This window comes from Vombatus ursinus, unplaced genomic scaffold, assembly GCF_900497805.2.
Source record: "Vombatus ursinus unplaced genomic scaffold, bare-nosed wombat genome assembly UNPS02013930.1, whole genome shotgun sequence".
NCBI lineage: Eukaryota > Metazoa > Chordata > Mammalia > Diprotodontia > Vombatidae > Vombatus > Vombatus ursinus.
The window spans coordinates 116,221-131,499 of NW_020953708.1; the positions used below are offsets into that span (position 1 = coordinate 116,221).

At 36.9% G+C, this 15,279-nt stretch overlaps 1 pseudogene; it reads right to left on the reverse strand.

Moving 5' to 3' along the window:
* LOC114040639 overlaps nt 1–15,279 on the reverse strand; it is an 18,705-nt pseudogene that overhangs the window by 2,442 nt on the left and 984 nt on the right.

Genomic DNA, 15,279 nt, shown 5'->3' on the forward strand with positions numbered 1-15,279 from the left:
TAAAGGCCTTCCCACATTCACTACATTCATAAGGTTTCTCTCCAGTAAATTCTTTGCCGCCTGAAAGGAAAAATACAGAGCCAATTAATCCTGCCTTTTTCCCCCTTTCCCAAGGTTCCCAGTTGCTCAAAGCTTTTAGAGCTGTTCTCTTGCCTTCGCACTTGAGAAGCCTAGTCTCACTGGTCTTTCACTAAATATCATATTTTATGTTATGTGAAAGTGTAATAATTCAAAGTTAACATATGTAAATGAATTGACTTAGGATGAAACTACCTGGAAGGATGAGTAAGTCCTTACACTACTGTAAATGGCTGATATTTGAATGGAATAAGGAAATGAAAGACTATCCATAAAAAAATAGATGACTCTGAGAGCTTGCAAAACATATCTGGAGGGAATATAAAAAGTAAAAACACTGGACAGAAAGAAAAAGAACTGATGAGTTTAGAGTGAAGAGGAGAGACAGAGTCACAAAACAAACAGAATAAAAAGAAATATGAGGAAAGGGGGTCATATCAGACAACTGTTGCCATAAATTTTCTCTAAAAATCCAACCTATCTACTTTGTAATGAATTGATTCAAATTTGTAAGATTAAGATCTAATTCCAAAACATAAATGATCAAGACATAGGTATTTTTCACAAGACAGATTATTAATAATCACCTGAAACATTAAAAAAAACCCCAATTTGGAGATATCACCAAATAGTCATCAGATTTGCAAAGAGACTTTAAAATTTAAAAGATACTTTAATTTTTGGCAGTTATGTTGAAATAGGTACTTAATAAGGGGCTAATGCCATTTTTTTTTTAAAAGCAACATAGGAATTTAAGCAAGAGCTATAAAATTGTTCATATTTTTTGACCCAATGATCTCACTATTAGGTCTACATCCTCAAAATGTTGTCAAAAGCAAACAAAGATCTCTCTCAAAATATATTTACAGCAGTTTTTTGTGAAATAGCAAAATACTGAAAAACTACAGGTCCAAAGATGGGGTTATAGCTAAACAATTCCTGAGATATGAACATAATATTGTGATTTTATAAACATAACTTCAAAGCATAAAGAAAAACAGGATGATATATAAAATGATAGACTGGAGAAAGGAAAATTAGGTTACGATTAAATATTTTAAAAAGTAATGGAAGCAAAGCAACATTAATCATAAAAACAACACAGAAGAAAATATTAAAATGGAACTGAGAAACAAAAAGGGCATATTGTTAATGTTTTAAGTAACATGTCTATTTTAAAAGGGAGAATGAATTAATGCAACTGAGGCAAGAGAATGCCTGTTTAAGATAAGATAATCTTCAATGAAGAGAACAAAAATACCTACCTTGTACAGAGGCAAAAACTTTCTTTTAGAGTGGAGGTACACGTGAGTAAAGACATACATAAAAAAGTAACTTCCTGAATTAAAAAATGAAGTCGTAAAGTCTCCGCTTTTCTCAACAGGCCTGAGAAGCTTTAGTAACATCACCTTGTTCCACATTTTACAAGAGCTTCGACCTACAATGACCAACAGAGCTGCAATTTGCAATGATCCATCTACTTGATTTCTATATAGTCACCTGGACAGCTGCTGCTTGGAAAATCTGGCTCTGACATCCAAGATGCTTCATTATGTTCCAACTGGTAGATCACATCTGGTTTGGAAACTGCAAATCCTGTCCATTGAAAATAAAAAAGTGCTACAGTCAGTCAACTCAGAACCCATCATAAAACAGATATGAAATCCTCCTTAGTAGAAAGGTAATGAAATAGCAGAATATATCTTATACCAGCAAGGGCACTGTCCATGTTATCTGATTTTCTCTGAAAACTTTTATTTTTTTCAACCAGGGAGGGCTCAGTGGGCTAGTTGGAAAGAGAGGTAGGGTTTGTTTTTTTTTGTTGTTGTTGCTGTTTGTTTGTTTTTTTAAGGGATAGAGTGGGAGTGTAGAGGAGAACTGACATTAATAAAATAACCCACTATATTTAATAAAAGAATTTCAAACCAGATCAAGCTCTTTGGGGAAAAAAATGTAGGCATGCTAGGAAGACCTCAAAAATAGTACAAAGGACCACTGAAGGATATTCTACATTATGGAGAAATGGGTTACTAGAGTAGGACTTAGAAAATACAATTCATTTGACTCAATCCTTACTTAGACAATGGGAAATAATACCTATACCAGGATTGAACAGAAAATCTTGGAGTTGAAGCAACAGAGAGGGGAAGATACATTCTCAAGAATAACAAATGAAGCAGTCTAGTTTACAGACATACTATAGAAAGGTATTTTCCCTCAAAACAGGTAGCACAAGTACTCTGTCTCTTGGCTACAAAAGGATTACAAATATCTTCCTTTTGTATGACAAAGAATAACTTAAAATCTCAAAAGTCTCTATAGTACATATCATGGCTCCAAAGGGGTAGCTGTTCTTACCCAAAGAGGCCAAGTTCCTATAGTTCTCCAGCATCACATCCTTGTACAGTATTTTCTGAGATGGGTTCAAATGTACCCACTCCTCCCAGGTGAACTCCACAGCCACATCCTTGAATGTCACTGATTCCTGAGACACCAAAAATATTTGTGCTTACTCAAGTATAGTTCTGAATGTTATGAAGTTTGAATATAAACTTCTTGCCAGTAGGGATTATATCATTTATATATCTGTAACCTCATACAAAGACTGGTGTATAGCAGGCACTTAAGAATTCTTCTCCCATTAGACTATAAGTTCCTTGAGTGCAGGGGCTATTTTCACTTTCCTTTATATCCTCACCATTGAGTGCAATGCCTGGTACATAGTAGGTACTAAATAAATACTTGTTGTTAATGAATCCAATGATATAGACTTTAAATGTTATTTTTCTTTTTTAAACACGCACCAATGGCTCTTACTTTTGCCCTCTAAGCTCAAATAGTAATATGCCTAGTTCCTTTTTTACTTGCTGAAATAAAACAATGAAAATGAAATAGATGAAAATAGCTATCACGTGGCCCTAAGCCTTCTCTTCTAGGCTAAATACACCCATTTCATTCAACCAATCATCCTGATCTCTTCACCACTAAGGTGGTTTCCTCTCTTCCTCAAATCACTTTGCTTCTTAAAATGCGGTGCTATGAAATTAACATGATTGTGTTCAGTGCTCCCAGAGCCAAAAGACCAAAAGCAAAGGAAGATGGCAGAGCAGGTTAGAAAATTCCAAGCTCTCCAGATTTCCTCCACAAACAAGACAAAATAACACCTCGGGGTGAATGTAGAGTAGCAAACAAGAGTTGTGGTAGAGCAGTGGTTCTCCCAGGGCAACTGAAAAAGACCTGAAGACAGACTCCAGGATGAGAGATTTGGCCCAAGTGAAGTCCAAACACTCAGGCTGTCTCCTCCCAAACTACAAACAACAGGCCCTGGGGGTAGCTGGGTTGGGAGGCAGTCCCAGCCTCAGCCTCAACCACAGGAATTTTCACCTGACAGATAGTGTAGGGGGTCAGATATCTGAGCAGGGGAGGATTGAAGGACCCTTCACTTTCCTGTGCTGGCTGACTAGAAGCCTAACCCTAAATGCATGCTATGGCTAACAACAAGGAGCTAGCACATGCCTGGTATAAAAGCCATCTTAGCAGTGTGGCAGGGAGGCTGCTGGTTGCGGATACTTGAAGGAGAGCTGATAAGAAGCATTTACCTAAAACCATCAGCAAGCATTATTTGTAATGAGGATGAGCTAGAAGCCTTCCCAGTAAGATCAGATGTGAAACAAGGATGCCCACTGTCACCAGTATTATTCAGTATTGTTTTGGAAATCTAAGCAATAGCAATAAGAGAAGAAAAAGAAATAGAAGGAATCAGAATAGGAAATGAGGTAATAAAACTATCTCTTTTTACAGATACTATGATGATATATTTGGAAAATCCTAAAGACTCAACTAAAAAGTTACTTAAATGGTAATTTCAGCAAAGTAGCAGGATATAAAGTAAACCCTCACAAATCATCAGTATTCCTATATATCACCAACAGGATCCTGCAGGAAGAGATAGTTACAGATATACCATTTAAAATAACTCTAGACAGTACAACATATTTGGAAATACAAATGCCAAAACAAACCCAGGAAGTATTTGAACAAAATCATTAAAAAAAATTTTGCATAAAAAAAATCAGATTTAAATGGAGAAATATTAATTCTTCATGGGTAAGCAGGGCCAATATACTAAAAGTGAAAATCTTACCAAAATTAAGTTATACATTCAATGACATCCCAAATAATGACTAAAAAATTATTTTACTGAGCTCCCGACCTTGAACTTTAAATAATGAGGCCCCATGTATGGAGAAACACAAACATGTTTTTTTCCTCCTAAGGAAGAAACCACCTCTACCTGCTGCTTAGAGATCCTTAACTAAGACTTGCTAAAACATTCAATGAGGGGGGCAGAGCCAAGATGGTGGAGCAAAAGCAGTGACTTGCTTGAGCTCTCCCCCAAACCCCTCCAAATACCTGTAAAAATGGCTCTAAACTAATTCTAAAGCAGCAGAACCCACAAAAAGACAGAGTGAAACAAATCTCTAGCCAAAGACAGCCTGGAATGGTTGATCTGAAAGGTATATCACGCCAGGCGGGGAGAGGAGTGCAGTTTGGTGTGGGCTCGCAGGCCACAGCGAACCTGGAGCAGGCCTCAAAGGACTGAATCGAGGGCAGCTGTGGCGGTTTCCAGACTTCCCAACCCATGAACTCTAAAGACAACTTAGAAGGTCAGTGGGAAAAGTCTGTTTCTGTGGTGCTAAGAGAGAAGGACGCTGAGGTTCTAGTCCCATTCCCTGAGCTCTGCGGCTGCCTCCTGAGCTTCCGGCCCACAGACTGAGGGGGAATTGAGTGGCTGATCAGAGGGGGATTACAGGGATCTCTCTGCTGGTGTAGGATTCTCTTGCTTTGCCCGTGCTTCGATCTGGGTCACAGTTCTGGGTAGTGGTCCTGAGGTGAGAAGGAGCGCTGGCGTGGTGGAGCTTGTAGTGGCTGTGGAGAGGAAACCCTCCTCACCAAGACAGAAAAGAGTGCTTGTGGTCACTCATAGACCAGAGCACAGGCCAGGAAAGGAGTAAACACTTCGCCCTTGATCATACCACCCTGGAAGAACTGAAAATTTACAGGTCCCTAGAAGTATCTCTGAAGACAGCCGCACAAAACCCCTGAAGCTTGGGGACAGTACATTCTCCACAATGGAAACAGATTCCTACCTTAACAAATTTATAACTCAAGTAATTGACCAAGATCATGAGCAAGCAGCGCAAAAAGAGTCAGATCATATTATCTTACTTTGATGACAAAGAAGATCAAAACATACAACCAGAAAAAGACAATGAAGCCAAAGCTCCTACATCCAAAGCCTCCAAGAAAAATATGAATTGGTCCCATGCCATGGAAGAGCTCAAAAAGGATTTTGAGAAGCAAGTAAGAGAAGTAGAAGAAAAACTGAGATTGATGCTAAAGGAGACCCAAAAAAATACTGAAGAAAATAACACCTTAAAAAATAGCCTAACCCAAATGGCAAAAGAGGTCCAAAAGGCCAATGAGGAGAAGAATGCCCTAAAAAGCAAAATTGGCCAAATGGAAAAGGAAGTCCAAAAGCTTACTAAAGAAAATACTTCTTTAAAAATTAGAATGGAGAAATTGGAAGCTAGTGACAATTTGAGAAATCAAGGCACTGTGACACCAATCCAAAGGAATGAAAAAACAGATGTGAAATATCTCACTGGAAAAACAACTAACCTGGAAAAATAGATCCAGGAGAGAGAACTTAAAAATTATTGGACTAGCTGAAAGCCACGATCAAAAAAAGAGCCTAGACATCATCTTTCAAGAAATTATCAAGGAAAACTGCCCTGATATTTTAGAACCAGAGGGCAAAATAGAAATTGAAAAGATGAATTGAAAGAAATGTTGATGATTTATGTGGGTTTATTTTATATCCTGCACCTTTGCTGAATTTGTTAATTATTTCAAAAGTTTTTTAGTTGATTCTCTAGGATTCTCTAAGTATACCATCATCTCATCTGTAAAGAGTGATAGTTTTGTTTCCTCATTGCTTTGTTTCCTCATTTCATATTTTATCTAATTCATTCAGCTTTTGAATAATAATGGTGATAAGGGCTATCCCTGCCTTACCCCTGATCTTATTGGGAAGGCTACTGTTGTTGTTGTTGTTCAGGCATTTTTCAGTGACATCATTTGGGGTTTTCTTGGCAGAGATACTGGAGTAGTTTCCCTTTCCTTATCTAGCTCATCTTACAGATGAGGAAACAGGCAAACATGGTTTAGAGACTTGCCCTGGGTCACATAGCTAGTAAGCCTCTGAGGCTAGATCTGAGCTCAGGAAGATGAGTCTTCCTCATTTCAGGGCTATCATTCTATCTACTGTACTGCCTTGCTGCCCTGGGAAGGCTACCAAGTAAACTACCAAAATACTATTTTATAGAGCTAAAAAAAATTGACAGAATTCATTTAGAAGAACAAAAGTTCAAGAATATCAAATGAATCAATGAAAAAAATGTGAAGGAAGGTGGCCTAGCAGTACCAGATCTCAAGCTGTATTACAAAGCTGAAATTATCAAAACAATCTAGTACTGGCTAAGAAACACAATGGTGGATCAGTGGAATACATTAAGTACATAATAAATATATTAAGTACATAAATTTTGCCTATCAGATCAATGGATAAGGGAAGAATTTAGGACTAAACAAGATATACAGAGCATTACAAGATGTAAAATGGACAATTTTGATTACATTAAATTAAAAGATTTTGTAAAAACAAAATGAATACAGCCAAGATTAGAAAAAAAGCAAGAAATTGAGAGAAAATTTTACAACAATTTTCTCTGATAAAGGCCTTACTTTTCAAATATATAGCAAACAATCAAATTTGTAAGAATACAAGTCATTCACCCATTGATAAATGGTGAAAGGATATAAAGTTTTCAGAAGAAATCAAAATTATCTCTAGTCACATGAAAAAATGTTCTAAATCACTAACGATTAGAGAAATGCAAATTAAAATAATTCAAAGGTACTACTTCACACCTATCAGATTTGCTAATAAACAAAAAAGGAAAACAACAAACACTGGAGGGGATGTGAAAAACTGGCATACTAATGCACTGTTGACGGAATTTTGAACTAGTACAACCATTCTGAAGCATGACTTGGAACAGGGGACAACTAGATGGCACAGTAGAAAGACCACCGGCCCTGGACTCAGGAAGACCTAAGTTCAAATATGGCCTCAGACACTTGACACTTACTAGCTGTGTAACAACCCTGGGCAAGTCACTTCACCCCACTGCCTCGCAAAAAAAAAAAAAAAAAAAGTAAAACAAGAATGATGTGGAACTACACCTGAAAGGCTATACTATAATATTATGCATAACCTTTGACCCAGCATCCACTACTACGTCTGTATCCCAAAGAGATCAAAGAAAAGGTAAAAAAAACTTATTTGTACAAAAACATGTATAGCAGTCTTTCTGTAGTGGCAAAAAACTGGATACTGAGAGGATGTCCACTAATTGGGAAATGGCTAAACACGGTGTGGTATGTGATTGTGATATAACACTACTGTGCTATAAGAAATGATAAGCAAGATGCTACCCCAACATCTGAGAAGACTTAGATGAAGTGCGGCAGTGAGGTGACCAGGGACTGGCGATCCCCGTGCACAGTGACAGCAATATAATACAAGGCTCAGCTGTCAATGACTTAGCTCTCCTCACCAACACAATGATCCAGGACAACTCTAAGGGACCCACATCCAGAGAAAGAACTGATGGACTCTGAAAGCTGAGCAAAGTAGACTGTTCCATTTTTCTTTTTTCGTCTGTATTTCCTTCTGCAACGTGGCTATTATGGAAATGTTCTGCACATCAAATTATTTGCCTTCTCAAGAAGAGGGAAAGCAAGGGAGGGAATTTGGAGCTCAAAATGATAAAAAAAAAAAAAAAGAACTGTTTCTACATGTAATTGAGAAAAAATAAAATTAAAGAAAAAAATCCTTTGTCAGCTTCACTGCGTAAATTACTCTAGGTTGCGATTCTACTAGCAGTGTTTATTGTAATATCATATTCTAAGCCTCACACCCCTTTACTGTGTAATATCTTGTGTGATCCTGAGCTGGTAGGTCTGGATTTTGGCTATAATATCCTTAGAAGTTTTCATGTTAGGGTTCCTCAGAAAGTGATTGGTGGATTATTTCCCTTTCAACTTTGCCCTCAAGTTCTAAGACATCTGGGCAGTTTTCTTTTATAATTTTTTGAAATACGATGTCTAGGCTCTGCCCTATGCCCTCAGTTTGAAAAACCTTCCTTTCTTCACTACATGCATAAGGTTCTTCTCCAGCATGAATTCTCTTCTGCATAGTAAGAGGTGCCACCAGTTTGAAGGCCTTCCCACATTACATTCTTAAAGTTTTTCTCCAACGTGAATTCTGTTATTAATTACTATCCTCAAGAATGAGAGAAATTAATATTATTATATTAATGACTAATTATTAATTTGCTACTCATCCTTTTCCTCATATTTCTGTTAAGACTCAACTCCTGAAAAAGTGAGTCTCTGAAGGGAATGACTAAGTGATAAGATTACTCCTAGCCACCAAAGCACAAGCTCCTTAACCAGGTTGGGCAGGACGCCACTCCACTGGGAAACCTAACTTCTGTTTAGAGTACAAATAGAATACAGTTTGAGCAAGCCCTTACCCTGGGGGAAGGAACTCTTGTCCTAGATCTCCTCCATTACACTTTAAAAGCTCACGAAGGAGAAAACAAGCCAGAAAGGTCCAGCTTTCCCCTGTCTATCTGCTGAGTCACTTGATCAAGCCATGTTTTCAGGAGGAGATGAAGACTTTTAGCCCACTTCCTCATTAAATATCTACCAATCAGGGTTGAATTTCACTTATTAGGGGAGTTCCCTGTCACAAGGAACAATCTGAGTTAAAGCATTTCAGAATCTGCCTTGGCATCTTTGGTTATTAAGAGAAACTACTGACAGTCAATTTATTAAGAGCTAGCCTAATTTATAAACTGATTAATAATTACCTGGAAACTCTCAGGAGGTTTATTCTCAACAGGAGGAAGACCTACCTCCATATATTACGCTCATAAAGTTTTTCTGCAATATGGGTTGTCTGATGTTTGAATAAATTCAGACCTCCAATAGAAGGCCTTCCCACATATACAACATTCACAAGGTTTCTCTCCAGCATGAGGCTCTCTGACATTGAGCAAGTGCTGAGCTCAGACAAAAGGCTTCCCCACATACAGAACATTCATAAGGTTTCTCTCCAGTACGAATTCTTCTATGTTGAATAAGTTCTGATTTGCAGGAGAAGGCCTTGTCAAACTCTTTACCTTCATAAAGAATCTCTCCAGTAAGTGGAGTCTTCCTCATTAAGGCCTTCCCACATTTATTTCATTTGTAATGTCACTCTCTCATATGTATTCTCTGATGCTGAGGAACTTCAGAACTCAGGAAGCCCTTTCCACACACATTACATTCAAATAGTTTTTCTGCAATATGAATTCTCTGATGCCCATTAAGATTTGCCCTCTTATTGAAGGCCTTCCCACATACAGTAACTTCACAAGGTTTCTCTCCAGTATGAATTTTCTGATGTGGAATAAGTTCTGAGTTTTGATGGAAAGCCTTCTCACACTCTTTACATTCAAAAAGAATCTCTCCTGTAAAAATTCTCTGATACACAGGAACTTGTACTTTCGTGCTAATGGTCTTCCCACATTCACTACATTGATAACGTTTAACTCCAATATGAGTTCTTTAGTGACAAATAAGTTCCGACTTGTGATGGAAGGTCTTTCCACATCTTACATTTATGAGAAATCTGTTCAGTGTAAATTTTCTAATGGACATAAAATCACGTTCTATATCTAAAGGCCTTCCCACATGCATTACACTCCGAAATAATGACTGGGCTTAAGAAATCATAGGAACAATTGTATGAAAGAAGATTATGACAAAAATATATACCAACCTTTCTGGGATACAGCTAAAGCACAAAATAAATTAAGAAAATAACTAGTTTAAAGTTAAAAATTGGCCAAGTAGTAAAAGAGGCACAAAAACCTTAGTGAAGAAAAAAACTCATTAAAAATTAGAACTGGTCAAGTGGAAGCAAATGACATACTCTGAAACATCAAAAAATAATAAAACAAAGTCAAAAGACTGAAAAAAATTTGAAGAAAATGTGGAGTAGCTCACTAGGAAAAAAAAAAAGAACTGGAAAGTAGATTGAGGAGAGTTAATTTAAGAATTATTGGACTATTTAGAAGCCATGATCAAAAACAGAGTCTAGACATTAAAGAAATTACGAAGAAAAAATGATATCTTAGGATCAACAGGGCAAAGCAGAAATGGAAACAATCTACGAACTGCCTCCTGAAAGAGATACCCAAATGAAAATTCCCATGAATATTATAGCCAAATTCCTGAGCTCCCAGGTCAGAGAATACTTTAAACAGCCAGAAAGAAATAATTTAAATTCATGGAGCTAAAGTCAGGATCATCCAAGATTTAGCAGCTAACATTTTAAAGGAGAAGAGGGCTTAGAGTACTATATTATAGAAGGCAAAGGAGCTAGGACTACAACCACAAGTAACCTACTCAGCAAAACTGAGTATAATCCTTTATGGGAAGACATGGACATTTAATGAAACAGAGGACTTTAAAGCAATCCTGATGAAAAGAGCAGAGCTCAATAGAAAATCTCATAATAAAACACAAGACTCAAGAGAAGCATAGAAGATTAAACAGGAAAAAGAAATCATAAGGGACTTAAGTTTTGTTTTGGCAAGGCAGTTGAGGTTAAGTGATTTGCCCAAGGTCACACAGCTAATGTCAAGTATCTGAGGTTGGATTTGAACTCAGGTCCTCCTGACTCCAGGACTGGTACACTATCTGCTGTGCAGTTAACAGTTAAACCATTATGGTGAGAAGATGCATGCAATGTTTAAGAACTTTATTATTATTAAGTCAGTTGGAAGGAGGCTACATAAACAGAGGGCAAGGGTATGAGTTGATAATGTGGGGAGGATCTCAAAAAAAATAGGGGGTGAAAAGAAGGAACGCATTAGGAGAAAGGGGAAGGAAGCAGGAAAATGGGGAAAATTGTCTCACATAAAAGAGGTGCAAAAGGAAGTATTCTTACATGGGAGGGAAAAACAGGTAGGCAATGCTCATCTGGTTCAAATAAGAAAGAAGAATACAAACAAACTCAACGAGGTAAAGAAATCTATCTTACCCAGTGAGGAAGTAGGAAGAGAAGGGGATAAGAGAAAAGAGTGAAGGTGATAAGAGGAAGTGCTGATTAAGGCAGGCATAGTCAGAAGCAAAAAGAAAAAAAAAAGGCTTTTAAGGATGGGTACTCTTAAAAAAAAAAAGGAGAGAAAGGGTTAAACTGAAGAAAACAGGATGCAGGGAATTACAGTTAGTAATCATAACTGTGAATTTGAGTGCAATGAATTCACATACAATGTCAAAGGGGAAAGCAGAATGGATTAGAAACCAGAACTGAATATGTTGCTTACAAGAAACACAACTGAAAGTGAAAGATACAAAGTTAAAATGAGGGGCTGTGGCAGAAACTATTATGTTACAGCTGAAGTTTAAAAAAAAAAAGGAATAGAAATCATGATCTCAGACAAAGGAAAGCAAAAATAGACCTAATTAAAAGAGGTAAGTAGAGAATCTATATCTTGCTAAAAGGTAGCTTAGATAATAAATAATATCAATACTAAATATATGAAACAAATGGCATAGCACTCAAATTCTTAAAGGAAAAAAATGAGTTTTGTAGGAAAGAGATATTAAAACCCTGCTAGTAGGGGACCTCAACTTTCCTCTCTCAGAAATAGATAAATCTAACCATAAAATAAATAAGAAGTTAAGAAGATGAATGGAATTTTTAAAAAAATTTAGCTATGGTAGAGAAAATTAGATTTCTAGAGAAAAGTGAATAACAGAAAGGAATATACCTTTTCCTCAGCTGTACATGGCATTTTCACATAAATTCACCATGTATTAGGGCATAAAAACTACACAAATGTAGAAAAGCAGAAATATTAAATACAACTTTTCATTACAGAAGGTAATGAAAATCACACTAATGTAGGGCCTTTGAGGCAGACTGAAAATTAATTGAAAACTAAATAAAAATTAGTTTAAAACTAAAGAATGTGGAGGTCAATAAACAAATCAGAGCAATAATCAATAATTTCATTAAAGGTAACAAAAACAATGAGACAACATACCAGAATTTGTAGGATGCAGCCAAAGTAGTATTTATATCAATAGATGCAGAAAAAGCTTGTGACAAAATACAACACCCATTTCTACTAAAAAACATTATAAAGCATAGGAAAAAAATGGAGCTTTTCTTTAAATAACCAAGAGAAAGCATTATCTGTAATAGGAATAAACTAGACGCTTTCCCCAAAAGACCAGGGTGAAGCAAGGATGAGTAGCATCAACACTTTTGTTCACCATTATACTAGAAATGCTAGCTGTAGTAACAATACAAGAAGAAAGGAACTGAAGGAATAAGGCAATAAAGAAACAAAACTATCACACTTTGTGGATGATATGAAGTATACTTCAGAGAATCATAGAGAATCAACTAAAAAACTTGTTGAAACAATGAAGAACATTAGCAAACTTGCAGGACAAAAAATCTTCAGCATTTCTATATGCTGATATATCAATATGTATATCAAAATTCAACAAAACCCAGCAGCAAGCAAAAGAGAAATTTCATTTAAAATAATTGCAGACAATATAAAATACCTAAAAGTCTATCTACCCAGACACAACCAGGAATTATAAGAACATAATTACAAAACACTGTCCCCACAAAGTCAGATCTAATTAGGTGGAGAAATATTATTTGCTCATGGGTAAACTGAGCCAATAATATAATAAAATGACAATCTGACCCAAATTAACTTGCATATTCAATGCCATACCAATCAAACTATCCAAGAAATTGGGGGGGGGGGGCGAGGCAATGGGATTAAGTGACTTGCCCAGGTTCACACAGTTGGTAAGTGTTACGTGTCTGAGGCTGCATTTGGACTCAGGTCTTCCTGAATCCAGGGCCAGTAATCTATCCACTGTACCACCTAGCTGCCTCTAAAGAAATTTTTTATAGAGTCAGAAAAAAAATAAATTATGTAAGGAAGAAAAAAAGGTAGAGAATATTTAGGAAATCGATAAAAAAACAATTTAAAGGATGACTGCCTAGCAGTACAAGATTTCAAACTATACTAGGAGTCATCATCAAAAGAATCTAGTGGGGCAGCTAGGTGGTGCAGCAGATAGAGCACTGGCCCTGGAGTCAGGAGGACCTGAGTTCAAATCCCACCTCTGACCAAACACTTGACACTTACTAGCTGTGTGACCCTGGGCAAGTCACTTAACCCCAACTGCCTTAAAAAAAAAAAGAATCTGATAAGAGCTAAGAAATAGAGTGTTTGATCAATGGAATAAATTAGGTATACAACAAAAAGAAGTAAATGACCATAGTAATCTACTGCTTGACAAACCCAAAGATCCAAGCTTTTGGGGCAAGAATTCACTATTTGACAAAAATTGGAAAGCAGCCTGGCAGAAACTAAGCATAGACAAATATCTCATAACATATACCATGATAAGGTAAAGTTGGGTAGATGATCTAGACATAAATAATGATATCTTAAGAAAAGTAGAGAGGAGCATGGAATAGTTTACCTGTCAGATATAGGAAGAATTTGTGACCAAATAAGAAACAGACAGCATCACAGGAGGTAACTGGAATAATTCTGAGTACGAGGAATGTAAAAGTTTTTGTAAAAACAAAAACAATGCAGCTAAAACAAGAAGGCAATCAGGAAAATGTTAAGAATTTTTACAGCAAACTTGTGTAATAAAGGCCTCATTTCACAAATATAGAAGCACCAGAGCCAAATTTATAAAAATAAGAGCCATTTTCCAATTGAAAAATGGTCAAATGATCTGAACAGGCACTTTTCAGAAGGAGAAATCAAAGCTATCAAGAGTCATATGAAAAATATGCTCTAAATCACTAAAAATTAAAGAAATGCAAATTAAAACACCTCAGGCCTATCAGATTGGCTAACCTGACAGAAATAATAAATGATAAATGCTAGGAGAGATGTGGAAAAAGATGGACACTAATGCACTGTTGGTGGTGTGGCCAACTGCTTCAAGAACTCTGGAGAATAATTTGGAACTAAGGCCCAAAGGGCTATAAAACTGTGCATTTAACCTAGCAATACTACTATTATGTCTACATCTCAAAGACATGAAAGAAAAAAGGAAAAAACTTAAATGTACAATAATATACCAGTTTTTTTCTGTTTCTTTTTTTTCTCGTAAAGGCAAAGGAATAGAAATTGAGTGGATGCACATCACCTAAGGAATGGCTGAATAAAATGTGGTCTATGATTCTGGTGGAATATTATTGTACACTAAGAAATGATGAAGGGGGTGAGTTCAGAAAAGCCTCTAGGAAGACTTCTATGAAGTAAGGTGAACTAGAATTCTGTGCAATACTGTCAGGCTGACCAACTGTGAACATAGCTACTCTGATCAATAAAACGATCCACGAATTTCTATAGGCTCCTGGTGAAAAATGAAGCAAACTGCTAAACTCTGAAGGCAGATCAAAGCTAACTTTTTCTTAAACTCCTTTATTTTTATTATTTTTTTAACATGGCTAATACTGAAGTGTTTTACATGACATCATATGCATAATGGATATCATACAGCTTGATTTCATGTGAGGGGAAGGAGCTGGATAGCAGGAAAAAATTTGGAACTCAAAACTTAAAAATGATTGGAAAAAAAAGTAAATCTAATTTGTTTTACGGGGGGGAGGATAAATAGAAGATCTATATGGTATCTTTATACTCTAAACATAGAATTCCTTGACACCAACAATTCCTAGCGTTACAGCACAGGACAAAGAAACCTACCCCCCATCTCTGGCCTGAGATGTATTTCAGGAAAGCAGCAAGTGACACTCACCTTCCCCGGCCTAGCTGTCAGGGCAGGAGCCATTCCCTCTCCCTCCAGGCTGTCCTCCTGGGGCAGAGCAGAGGCCACCGAAGGTAGAGCTGGGAAGGAAAGGAGAAGCAGAACGAGGGGTCACGCTGGGGGGGTCTGCCCTGCTCAGACCAGACATTCCCACATCTTCACTGCAGGGAGATCAGGGAGGGGGCAGGG